General features: G+C 49.9%; 1 long non-coding RNA gene across 1 annotated transcript; it reads left to right on the plus strand.

The window, feature by feature from the left end:
- The first annotated feature begins 289 nt into the window (after nt 1-289).
- LOC129048619 (uncharacterized) lies at nt 290-11,804 on the plus strand. Its single transcript, XR_008511115.1, has 5 exons — nt 290-782; nt 1,603-1,749; nt 3,115-3,205; nt 3,892-3,987; nt 10,975-11,804. It is a non-coding gene; the product is annotated as an uncharacterized LOC129048619 (long non-coding RNA).
- Nucleotides 11,805-13,736: the final 1,932 nt, after the last annotated feature.

Below are 13,736 nucleotides of genomic sequence, written 5' to 3' on the forward strand. Positions count from 1 at the left end.
ACAGTGATATCCTTCCAGTCTTATAGATAAGGAGATTGAGACTTAGGAAGGCTAAGGGGCTGACCTAGAATGACACAGCTTTTAGTGGCAGAACTGGGAACTAAGACTCCTGACTCCTTGCTGCAGGCTCTTTCTCCTTCATTCCACTCAATCTCCTCCTGGGCCACATACATGTAAAATCTCAGAATGTCCTAGTTGGTTGGAATCTTAGAGATTGTATTTCCCAGGCCCTCACTGCACAGATGGGAAGACTGAGGCCCCCAAAGGGAGAATTAGCTGCCCAATTCCCTGTGACTAGCAAGTGAGTTCACAACCAGCAATCAGCCTTCTGGTGTGATCAGTCTGGGACCTAGCACAAAAGGGTTAGCTGTCATAGCCTAAAGGTCATTTTTACAGAAAAGTGTTATGATATGTTCTTGGCCTAAACACTTCTCCCCAAATCCTGGCCAGCTGAGCAGACGGGCATCTATCATTGGCATAACAAGGAGGCTGTGGGAGTCTTGGATCAGGCATTCCACATAGAAATGGCTCAGAACATCCACGCAGGAAAACACTAATGTACCTAGTGCTCTGGCAGAGCACTTAAGTGAAGGAACAGGAATGTCAGCTGCCACCAGGCACCATTTCAGCACTCAGGACAGTTCCGAGGTGGGCCGTTACCCATCCATAGCAACCAGAGATCTGGAGAACTTTATAATCAGAAGTCTGGCCTCCAAGGGGTTCTCTGATGGACAATCACTGACTTTCTGGGGGAAGAAAATCAGAGTGTTCGTAGAAGCAAGGTATGACTTAATTTTGTGGCATTTTGTTGCCATTTGGATTTTTAGGAACTTAAGATGAAGAGAAGTGATAAGGTTTGGCTGTGTCCCCACCCAAATCTCATCTTGAATTGTAACCCGCACAATTCCCACATGTTGTAGGCGAAACCCGGTGGGAGGTGATTGAATTAGGGGGGGCGGGCCTTTTCTGTGCTGTTCTGATGATAGTGAATGAGTCTTACCAGATCTGATGGTTTTAAAAGTGGGAGTTTCCGGCCTGGCGCGGTGGCTCACGACTATAATCCCAGCACTTTGGGAGGTGGAGGAGGGTGGATCACTTGAGGTCAGGAGTTCGAGACAAGCCTGGCCAATATGGTGAAACCCTGTCTCTACTAAAAATACAAAAATTAGCCAGGTGTGGTGGTGCGTGCCTGTAATCCCCGTTACTCAGGAGGCTGAGGCAGGAGAATTGCTTGGACCCAGGAGGCAGAGGTTGCAGTGAGCCAAGATCGTGCCACTGCACTCCAGCCTGGGTGGCAGAGCGAGACTCCATCTCAAAACAAAACAAAACAACACACACACACACACACAGACACACAAACATGGGAGTTTCACTGCACAAACTCTCTTTGCCTGCTGCCGTGATTATGAGGTCTTTCCTGCCACTGGAACTGTAAGTCTAACAAACTCTTTTTCCTGTATAAATTACCCTGTCTCGAGTATGTCTTTATCAGCAGTGTGAAAATGGACTAATACAAGAAGCATAATACTTGAAGAATGAAATAATTGTTTTGGAGTAAGCTTGAGTAATGATCATTCAAAACCTCTCCTCTCCACACTGTAGCCAGGAGGAGAAGAAGGAAGGATACAGGACGAGAATCAGAGGATAAAAAAGAACAGATAGGGTCCCAGAGAGGAGAGATGGAAGCACACAGATGGAGAGAAGTTGAAAGACAGAGAGAAAGAAGTGGGATGACAGCCTGAAATAAAGGTATGGAAGGAGAGTCCATCAGTTCTAGAGTATTATTACATTCTGTCCGTCACCCTGACATTCACATGGGCCCCAAGCTGTTTGTCAGGATTCCCTCTTATTGCCTTCCTTTAGAATGTAGTGAGTAGATGAACCACCTTTTGAAATTCTTCAACTGTTCATTATGCTTAAGGCTCCAGAAACTCTACCCTAATTAGAATTATGGTAGCAGCCTATTAAAACAGAGTCTTCCCTGGTGCTGCCATCAGCAAAGATTTCAGTGAGAGCCAAAACGACTCAGGAAGGGTGTTGGATTTAGCCTGAATCTCCTATCCTTCATTTCTGATGATGAGAAACTGACCTGTGGAGGGTTGATTTCTAATGGCTACTGTTGAGGACACGAGGAGAAGAACTGTCCCTACGGGGCCACTCAGTGCAGGGACAAACAGGCCAGACGGGGCCACTCAGTGCAGGGACAAACAGGCCAGACGTCTCAATGGCCCTAGAGATCGGCAGAGAGCTGCGGCAGATGCTCATAGCAGTGGTCCCAATGCATCAATATTATGGATTAAATAGCATTTGATAGTCTCTGTTTAAGAAGGTGGGAAGACGTGAAATATCCTCTAGAAACATTTCCATCAAAATAATTAAAATAAAAAAGCTTAAAGGTGTTTAAGTTTCTGTTATCTGGGAATTCACTCATGTGTAATACATCACTGCCCACATATTCTGGACAATAAGGTATGTATTCTTAGCCAAAAGGGCTCATGCTATTATAATGAATTATAAGTAATTAATCTGAGCTGTGGAATATAGTAATGATGCAATGTGGAATGAAAGGGAATTAATATTCTGTGTTTCTATCACTTGCCAGGCATAGTGCCAGGGGCTTTATATGCTGTGATAGATTAGATTATTGTTTAGCAAATATGCACTCCCCTCTCCTTGGAGGCAGTGCCTTTCCCCCACCTTATTATATTAGGCTCAGTCACATGACTTGGTTTGGCCAATAGGAGGTGGGTGGAAGTGACAATGGTCCTGTTCCCAGCTGAGTCCAGAAGAGGCAGTGCGTGTTCTTGCTTGTCCGCCTTGCACTCCAGTGGCTCCACCATGAGAAGAGCAGGCCCCTTCAGTGTGGGCCCCGTCTGAGTCCAACCCACATGCACAAGCCACCCAGCTGAACCTGGGCTGGATCACTGAACCTTAGTCATCCTGCAGATCTGTGAATTTGAGAATAAAGACTTGGTATTGTCAGGCACTGATTTCGGGGGTTATTGGTTTTTCAGCCTTGTTTAGCAATAACTGATGGATACAACATGCATTGTCTCATTTAGTCCTTGCAACAGCTCTCTGAAGTAGGGTGCCACAATTTTTCCCATTTCATAGGCAACTCAGGCCCAAAGAGTGGAAGTGCCTAACCCTAGGACACAGAGCGAGTTAACTAGTGATGGATCCACATTTAGCTCATCCTTATTTGGTAAGTAAGGTAGGAGCTGCTTGGCCCTCTCTGGCTAGCCCCTGCTTGCTGCTCCCCTCACCAATCCTTCCACTGACTCAGAGCTTCAGGAGTGGGGGTGGGGTATCAGGGAAGCTGCAGGGAGAACATACGAAGCTCCTTTCAAAGAGCCAGCAGGGGCTCCCCGCCCTGTGGTTACTGGAAAAGGTCACATTTGGCGATTCAGCCCACAGAACAATGACATTTCAAGGATCAAAGGAAAGGTTAAAATATTCCTATAAATCTATTCTTGGGACTTTTAAGTATTTCCAATGTAAAGGGAAAATGTCATTTCTTTTTCCCCCAGGAGTGGTGGAGGGTGGGCTGCCAGTAATGGATCCACTCTCATTTTTTCTGGGGAGGATGAGCCGAGAGGAAGGAAGGATTCACTCCCCATCCCTCCGTATGCAAATGGAGGTGTAATTAACCCCAAACCTTATTTACTTATGAAAATTGAATCCCAAATTCCCCCTGAGAAGAGCTTCCCCAAGGGGAGAAATGGACAGTGTCAAATTCCGGAGCTCTCCTGCTCCTTCTCTCCAGAGCAGCCCATGGGCCGACGCTGGCAAGGAGGCCTCCAGAGCTGGGATAGGGATGAGCTGGGCAGGGGCAGGGAGGGCCGGACCCCCTGGCAGATCACCTCCCTGAGCTTTGATCCTTGTACCCAGCTCCCTGGCGCATTCATGTGGATGAGTCTCAGGATTCCTAAACCCAGCAGAGCCCAGATGGACACATCATCTTCTCCTCTTGGAGTTCACGTCTTGGTGAGCGGACTCATACTCCTTCACCCGTGCATTCTGCAAACACACACTGAGTGGCCTCCGAGTGCCAGGCACTGCACCAGGCACCAGGATAACAAGGGATGGGGACTCCTGGCCTTGGGCAGTTTGTAGACTATTTGGGAGACAAGGCAAGAAAGGGACAAGGACCCCGTTGTGGGTGAAGGACTAACACATTTTCGAATCAGATGCTGGCACAAGCCAGAGAAGGGAGTGACTAATTCTGCGAGGAAGTTGGGGAAGATTTCCCAGGGGAGTCACTATTTGAACTGCGGCCAGTCCCAAAAGGGCACTCTTGGCAGAGGGGGTGGTGTGCACAGAGCTTGGAGTCCCAGCAGCCATAGCTGGCTGGAGACTTGCTGCGGTGCAACTGCCCTGCAATACAGGGGAACAGGTATGTCCTAATGGCATCGCAACCCACTTTCCATGAGGGGACTGGGTTGCCTGTGTGGGGGGCTGCACCCCACAGTGTGCCAGAAGACACTGCTATTCATAGTCCCCAAGCTATCACTTGCCTCCCACTTCCTATCAGTCACAAAGCCCTGTCTCATCTGCCTCCCGAACACCTGTTGTTGCTGTCTCCCTCCCTGCCTGCCATGGCCGCCCCGGTCAGGGCCTCGGCATCCCCATGGGTCTGCCTGTTGGCAGTCTCCCTCCCACCCCAGTGCACCATGCAGCAACCAGAGTGGACACACAGAAGTGCCAGCATGGCATTTTACTCCCTAAGGAAATCCCTTTCATGGCCCCCAAGGCCCCAAAGAGAAGGTTCAGTTACTGAGGATCATGTCTAGAGCTCTTCGTGGCTGGAATCCCCGCCTCACCAGCCTCATGGGGCTCCTATATGTCCCACGCCCACCCCAGCTGCTCTGAACCACCAGTTGCAGGGACTCATCAGGTCCCTTCCAGCCTCCCCCTCTTTGCTTGTGCTGTGTCCTCCACCTGGAATTTGCTTTCTTTGAGCTTGTCTGCCTAATGAACTCCCATTCAGTGATCAAGCCCCAGATGAGCAAATAATATAATAGGAATGAATACAATGGCTACCATTTATTGTCCACCCCTCCAGTCCCTCTCTAGTGCATTACACTGCTTATTCTCATAGTATCTAAAATGTTATTTTTTATCTAAGGCTTGTCTGTTGTCCATCTCTCTCATCAGAATGAGCACTTTGAGGGCAGAGCATGGTTTTTCTGTGTCCCCAGTATCCAGAGTCATGGCTGGCACTGAGCAGGGGATCAAAAGAGTTGGTGGATCTAGTGCTATAAAGCACTAACCTATAAAGTGTTCACCATTCTTATCTCCCTTCTACCGATGGAGAAACTGAGGCTTTGGCCACAAGGGCTTTGGGAGCTACCTCAGTGCTCCATTACCAAGCTTGTTCCTGGGAGCCCCTCGAGGGCAGGGGCAGTGACTCATTCCCACCAGGATCTCCTGGATCCTCAGGAAGGACTCTGCACGTGGGTGGTGGAGGGCTCCTGGCAGTGGCAAGGGATTCTGCGATAAGGAAAAGGGGTGGCTGGGATAGTTTGGGGGGGGACATCCCAGCTAGTTAAAGCTTGGCTTTGCAAAACCTGTTTCTAGGCTTTGAATTGAATGCAGTGATGGTTCCCACTCATTCCTAATTGGCACCAAATTATGTGGAGTGGGCTGGCTGTGCTGCCTGGCTCGGCTCAGCGAGGGCAAAGGCAGCTGCTGGTATCAATAAGAGTTGATGTCAGAGATAGAGTAGGAAGTCAGGATTTTCAGGGCAGCATGGGGTTGTGGAGGAAGCCCTGGGCTGGGAGTCCTTAGTCCTTCATCTGGGGCAGGGGCAGGAACCCAAGCTTTGGGTTTGGCAACACCCCGGCTGTGTGGCCTTGGCCAGGCCATTCATCTTTCTGAGCCTCAGTCACTTCATCTCTAAAATGGGGGTAGCCATCCCCCCTGCATCTCAGGCTTGCTGGGAGGTAAAGACTGCTGCTTTTCTGTGGGCGCCACATCTACACCCTCTGCTGCATCATGGGGTGAGGGGTGAGCCTGGCTAGGGGAGCCCTTCAGACCTGAATGGGAAGCAGGGCAGGGTCAGCTGCCTTCCTGGTTTGATTTCATCTGCCCTCAGAGGTCTCCACGCTTCTCCTTCGTGCCCACATGCTGAAGCTGAGGGCACATTCTTTGCCAAGACTTTTGAGCCCTGGGGCTTCTCTCTGGAGCAAGGTTCTGAGTGTAGGGCAGGTGGACCCCTCTTGCTAGTGAACATTTCACCAGCTCTAGCAGGGCAAGGGGCACTGTTGTAGGAGCCACAGTCCTGAGTGTGTATCTTGGGTCATCCACTCCTCTGTGTCTCAGTTTCCCTGTATGTGAAATGAGGGGGATGGACTGGATGGTCTCTATGGGCCCATTCAGCTCTGATTGAAGTTAATTCCTTATTTCCTTTTATATTAAGCTTCCAGTTCCTACAAGTGGGCCTCTGGGAGGGACAGAGTTCGGTCAAAGGAATTCTCACAGAGGAGTCCTTGATTTATAGCTTCTTTCAGGGGTATTTGTTGTGCTTTATGTAAGAAAGGGGAATTCTTAACCCAAGGGGGTAACAGTGGGACTTTAGGTGGTGAACAAAGTAGAACATTTGAGGTATCAGGGAACAGAGACACAGTTAGAGAGGAGGCAGGGCCATGCAGGCAGAGACGGGACAGATGGCGAAGACCTGCTGTCAGCCATGGGTGGGACCAGGGACAGTGCAGGAGGCGATGGAGATGAGCAAGGTGTCTGCAGGAGGTGCTGGAAATTGCACAAAGTCACCGTCCAGGTGAAGAGCTGGGGTTATAGCTTTGGACAGTGGGGCTGGGTTCTGGGAGGCAGTGATCTTGAATCAGTGTTGGGGTCTGCTTAGCTATTCAAGGACAGTCTGGGCTTCAGAGTCTCGCAGCCATGGGTTCTACTCCCAGCCCTGCCGCTGACTGGCTGTGTGACGTTGCATAAGTTACTTAACCTTTCTGAGGCTATGACAGGGAAAACCAACCCCCCTCACAGGATTGTCATGGAGAGTCCATGAAATAACAAATGTGAAAAGCCTGGCACTGGCTTTGCACATCATAAGTCCCCAGTACGTGGTGGCAGTTATTGTCCTTCTAATTCCACAGAGGGAGGCAAAACTCACCCTGGGGACTGTCTCTGAGGCTTTTTGGGATCAGCAGCTTTTGCCTTTTTGTCTTAAAGACCTGTCAGGGCCATGTATCCTAGAGCAGAGGGATGTTTTGGGAGCTGGAGACCCACCTGGAGCCTCACAGTTTCCAGTGTGAGGGCGGCTGCCTCGCTTGCTTGGTAGGATCAGGTAGTGTAGCACTGGGGTGAGGTCACAGGCTCCATAGTCTGCCTGCCGGGTTTCGAATACCAGTCACCTGCTGTGTGACCTTACGCCCGTCCCTTCACCTCTCTGATTCTTAGGCATTTCATCTGTTAAAGGGGGATGATGACAAAAACAGTCACCTGGTAGAACTAACCAAGAAGAAATGAATGGATATACACAAAGAATCTAGACCCGCACAGTGAATAGGGCAACCACTTGGCTCCTCTGGCTCTTGGGCACTTGAACTGTGGCTTGTCCAAATTGAGTTGGACCATGAGACTAAAATACCCACCAGTTTTTGAAAACGTAGTATGAGAAAAATAGGAATGTATCTCTCCAATAATTTTTATACGGGTAACATGTTGAAATGATAATATTTTGGGCATATTTGGTTAAATGAAATATATTGTTAAGATGAACTTCACCTGCTTCTTTTTGCTTTTTTTAATGTGGCTGCTGGAAAATTTCAGATTACAGTGCGTATGTGGCCTGTATTCTATTTCCATTGCTTAACAGTGATCTAGAGCAATGCAAGGCGTTTAGTAGGCATGATGTACGTGTTTGCTGTTATTATTATTAGTCGTTGGGTTTGAGTACTGCATTTACAGCTTCCGGGGTTATCTTGTGCAGGTTAACTTTTCTAAACCTCAGTTTTCCTCTCTGTAAAATGGGACTAATGGGATTGTTGAAATTGTGCCTATAGAGTGTTTGGCACAGTGCCTGGCACATAGGAAGCTCTCAATCCATGTGAGCTGGTATACTGCTTGCTTATGGGATTCGAGGTGAGGCTCTCACCCCTCCTTGATGGGAGAGCTCTCCCCGCAAATGGGACCTGAGCTCTGAGTAAACTGCCTTGAGCCTGAGGTTGAGCTGTTTGGCCAGTTATATTAAGGGAAGGGTCAATAACACATTAATTGGATCAGTGGCCCCATTAATCTTCCTCTAATGAACAGCCATTCCAGCCAACCTGTCTTCCCTAGATTCTGGAAGACATTTCGTATTGGCAGGAAACTTGCTGGGTAGAAAGAACCTCAAATCCTATAAAAGTGATTTAGTGGCTTTGCTTGGGGAAGGCGTGCTGCAGACGCAGGGCAGGGGAGAATTGAAACAGCAAAGTCACAGCAAACCTCTCCCTCTGGGGCCCCAGATCGAAATCCCAGGGAGTGCTGGGAAAGGTGGGGGATTTTGGTGAAAGTTGGAGGTGAGGGGAGAAGGGTTGATCTCACCCTTGTCTAGCTTGGACACCCTCACCTCCAAATCAACAGATGGTTGGTGATGGCAGAATCACGCTGGCCTGGAGAGCCTGGAGGGGTGATGATGGCTGTGGAGGGAGCCCTAGGGTGGGCACTGGAAGTCCTGGGCTGTGTAACTGTGTACAGATTACTCAGCTGCCTCAATTGCAGGGGGCTTGCAAGTGATGTCAGGTCAGAGGAGCTTTGCTGGAGGGTGAAGTGGCAGTGGGCCTGGGAGAGTGGTGAGCTGGGATGGGGGCAGAGAAGTAGCCTTGGGGAGGGTGTCCTGGGGCCCCCAGGAAATGGGCAGAGCTGAGGAGGACCCTGTCTAGGTGGTTGTTTGACTTTGGAACCTCTCTTTCTTCCCTGCCCTAGTATCACACCCTCTGCCCAAGGATGCTGTAGTTCAGCCATCAGCACTTCATTCTTTGATAAGGGGGAAGTGTCTTCTCCTGGACTCCAGGGGTCTGTTTTAAAACACAAATACCAGCTGGGCGCAGTGGCTCACATCTGTAATCCCAGCACTTTGGGATGCCAAGGCAGGCAGATCACCTGAGGTCAGGAGTTCGAGACCATACTGGCCAACATGGTGAAACCCTGTCTCTACAAAAAGTACAAAAATTAGCCAAGCATGGTGCACCTGTAGTCCCAGCTACTTGGGAGGCTGAGGCAGGAGAATCACTTGAACCCAGGTGGTGGAGGTTGCAGTGAGCTGAGATTGCACCATTGCACTCCAGCCTGGGCAATAGAGCTAGACTCCATCTCAAAAATAAATAATTAATAAATAGAACACAAATGCTTCCCGAGGGCTGCTCATTTCATTCTGTCCATCTGTTCATCCATTACCCACCAGACGGAAACAGAAATGAGTCCAACTCAGAACCACTCACCCTCAAGAAACTTGGGGGTTTTAGAGAACAGAGTGACTATTTTCATCTGGGGGTGGTGAGGAGGGGATTTAAATTAGGGCTTGGAAGGGAGCTTAAAGATCAGCAAGTCCAACTCTCCCATGTTACAGATGAGGAGAGAGAAAGGCACAGAGATAACACCTTAACTTAAGATGTTATCTTAAGGTTAAGTGGCCTGCCCGACGTCAGCATGGCTGGGCCAGCAGCGTGTGTAGGATTTGGCATTTCAGGTGAAGGGAAAAGCTTCAGCAAAGTTCCAGAAGAAGAAAACGGTGGAGCATGTGGAAAAGGCAGCAGGCAGTTCCATTTGACCAGGGTCTGGGGCCAGCTGAAGTGAGTTAAGGAGGATACTGAGGCAGATGTTGTTCCCAAGGTCCTGGTTTGGCCAAAGTCAGCAAAGCCTCTGGGTGAGGTGGGGGTCCCGGTGGCCTGTGGAGAGCCCCTGTGCTCACACTTCCTGCTCCCCATAGTACTATGAGTTATTCCTCCTCCCAGTATCCCCACAGTCCCCGGCAGACTCCCTTGAGGTGGCCCACCCACCTGAGATGCCCATCTCAGCCTGGATGAAACTAGTTTGCTTCCAGTCCCTTGGGCTCTGCGAATGACAGGACCTTCCCCAGCTGAGTCACTCCATGTCCCTAAGCCTCCCCTTGGTGAAGTAGGACCTCAGCCTGGCCCCCAGGTTCGCCCAGTGATCCAGGGAGCAGCAGGTGAGGAGTTAAATCTTTGAGGGAGGCAGATTGGACACTGTTATAACTATAATGGTAGCTCAGACTGATCAAGCACCTCCCAGGTGCCAGGCACTGTCCTCAGCACTTTCCAAGCACCCCTTCACTCAGCCTCGGATACCTGTATGGGGTAGGTGTTATTGGTACATCCATTTTGCAGGTGGCTTTTGAGGCACAGAGAGGTAAAGTGACCTGTCCCAAGACACACAGCTGTGCCACACTCAGGTAGTCTGAGTTTGTGCTTTTATCTCCCCCAATGCCCCTGTGCATACACGCAGGCACCCACATATGCACACATGCATGCACGCACACACCCATGCATACATGCACCCACAAGCATATGTGTGTTCACACATACACATTCACTCATACGTGCCTGCTTGGGCCCCTGGGTTGAGCTCCAAACCTCCAGAGCAGACCCCAGCAAATCCTCCAGGAAGAGCCATCAGGGCTGACTCTGGGACAGGATTGTCCACAATCTTGGAAGTGGAGGTGACCCCTCATAGTGCTGCTTGGGAAATGGGCAGGAACAGGCAGGATGACTTGCCCAAGGTCTCAGTGTGAGTGAACAGCTTAATGAATCTGTTAGAAGTGAGACAAAGTCAAGTTCAGCATCATCTCTCCTCACTTTTGATCCCACCAAAGACCAGCCACTCTGTCCCTTGAACGCCTCCCATGACAGGGTATTTCCTGGGGAGGCTCTTCTTGGAGTAGCTCAGACCCTTGGAAAATTCTTCCTTCTACTGACCACAATCCTCCTCTTGTCTCTCCCACCACGGAGTCAGGTTGAGTCCACACAGACAGATGCTCCCGATAGACCTGCAGCTGCCTGCAGATGGTCATCGCATCCCGGCCTCCTCATTTGCCAGCTGGTCTCTCAGTTGCCTCAGCCCTTCCATCTCCACTGAACAGGGTTCACACCCCTTGCCCGCCAGGCACCCTTATCTGAAGAGCTCCAAGCTGGGGTGGGTTTGGTCTTCTCCTGACCTCCGTCTGCTTCCTGGGGGCTGGAACATCCTGAAGCTAGAACAAAACAGCTAAAGGCAGAAAAGGAGGCAAATACTCGTTCAGTAAGAAGACAGGAAGACTAGCAGGAGGCTGACTCTGGGAGTAAGACCCACTGGCTTTAGATGGGTGTTTCTTCCTGAGGCTGGGTCACACCAGGAAACCTTCGACCCCTCCTTTCCCCTCCTCCCCAGTACCTGGAGCTTCTGTCTCCCACAGCCAGCAGTGGAACTAGCGGTGGCTGAGTAACTGACAAACTGCAGGGGAGCCTCCAAGAAGAAGTGGAGAGAGGAGAAAAAGAGAGAGGACAGTTGAACATTCTTCAGGATCCGTATGAGTGTGAGCACATATCCTCATGTGCCGGCATTTGACTCACTGACAGGTTATGGAGGCCCAATCTCTCTTTGGCGATAGAGAAAGTGACAGAGGTCAGATCCGGATACAATCTGCCGGGTTGATTCTTATAGGAGCAAGAGGAGACAATCCCCTCCCTCGCTCTTTAGAATCCCATACTACTGTGAATGCAACCTAAGGTCACACTGGATTTTTAGTAGCTGCGTAATCTTGTTGACTCATTTTGCACTTAATGTTGAATAAAAAACTGTAAGATATTTTCTGTTTCTTGTGCCACTGAGCCAAGCTTTCTGCCCATTCCAGCTCCCCTTCCCTTAATCATACGCTATTACAATTTTCTATTGGGTCGTCCAAATCTGCTAGCCTGGACAAGGTGGAGAACACAGGCATGTGGCCAGTACGTGGGACTTCGCTTGAGTTGAGGCTGACATCCTGCCTGGAGCTCCTGCCATCACCTCACTCTTCCTCCTGCCCAGCCCAGCTCCATCCTTGTGTCCTTGCTGGGGCATCTTGAAGGGAACCCAACTAGTTCAAGGGCCCAACCTCTTCCTCCACCCTGCCATCACCCATCTGGGCATGAGCACAGGCTCTACTGAGCGGAGGCAGGAGGTGAGAGTGGCAACGCTTCTATTTTCACTCCGACATTTTCTGTTTCTGAAAAATCTCACTTGAAGCTCATTCTAATGTTTGCCATCCTTTGAAGGGGTAGGGCTGAGGGTCCCTCCCACCGTGGCTGGATTCTTCCTGAAGTTTGCCACTTTACCCCAAACCAGACCTTTCTTTCTAAACTCTAGGACAAGAGCAGTGGTGGAAAAGCCAAACCAAATCAAATGGAATAGGCCTTAGACACCCCCGGAGGTGAGCCAAGAGGTAGGAGGGCCAAAAAGGGCCCCCAGAAGGTTCCTGTAGGCTCTACATGGAGATCAAATGAGGTTCAGCATGATCCTCTCTGAATCTTCTGTTCTCGGGGTTTCTCAGGGTCTGTAGCTGCATGTGGCAGTCTCCCAGGTCTCACCAAGAAAAGGGCTGCTTAGAGGAGGGAAGCTCCAGCGGGGAGACTTCAGCCTTGGAGACTTTAATTAGGGCGTTGGCGTTTTATTGGAACGTTAGAGTGATTTCTACTCCTGGAGACATTAGGAGGCCCAGCAAATTCTATCACTGCTTTATAGTTTAGAAATACAATATAGACTTTACTGCAGGCTGTGATATCTTCCTTTAAACAACTGCTCAGCCCGATAAAGCACAGCAGCCAGTAAAGCAGCTGCAGAGGGGCTGGGCTGGGCTTTCCATGGGAAGACAAAGCTGTCTGGGAAGCTGTGGCCTCCCTTTCTGAGGGGGAGGAATCCAGATGTCTGGTTAACCTGTTTTGGGTCACACAGGAAATTGGGAGTGGGTTTCTGAGAAATTCAAGATTTGAGATCTCATGGGGATTAGGGAGGGTCCCCTCCCTTTCAAGAGTTTATTTCCATTTAATTCAGTAGTTATTCACTGAGCACCTACTATGTGCCAGGCCCACAGAGAGGGTTGAGATGAATAAGGTGCTGTCCTTGTCCCTGGATGGGAACAATGAATGATGCTGTTGGATACAAGCAGTGGGCAAAGCAGGTCGCAAGGCTGGCAGGGTAGAGAAAAGGGGAAGCAATTCTGCAAGGGCAGAATCCTGGAGGGCGTCCTGGAGGACAGGACATATGAGCAAGGCCTTGAAGGATGAAAAGGTGTTTAACCGATCTCCTTCTGAAGTTGCAAACTTGCTTCGCCTTGCATCTTCTTTATCTTAACTAAGTGGCTCTGCCATTGTCTCAGGATTACCAGGCTAGAAACTTGAGAGGCTCATCACTGACATCCACCTGTCACCAAGTCCTGTTGATCCTACCACCAAAACATATGTCAAATCTGATCCCTTCTCTTCACGTCCACTGTCATACCCTGGCCCAAGGCACCATCACCTCTTGCCTGGATGCCTCAGTATCTTCTCTAGTAGATATTTGTTGTTTAGGGCCACCCAGCCTCCTGTCACTGTATTTCCCATCATAGCCTCTGGTTGTCATCCGGGGGATGCACCTTCTCCTCCTTCAAGTCATGTGGTTCCAAGGAAGCTGCCTCCATCCTGGCTCCAAAGGTAAGGCCTATGACCCAGGCCAGGCCAGTGATTTCTTCCATTCCTCTGGCCACAGTGATTGGTTCAGGG

Source organism: Pongo abelii, chromosome 9, assembly GCF_028885655.2.
Source record: "Pongo abelii isolate AG06213 chromosome 9, NHGRI_mPonAbe1-v2.0_pri, whole genome shotgun sequence".
Taxonomy (NCBI): domain Eukaryota; kingdom Metazoa; phylum Chordata; class Mammalia; order Primates; family Hominidae; genus Pongo; species Pongo abelii.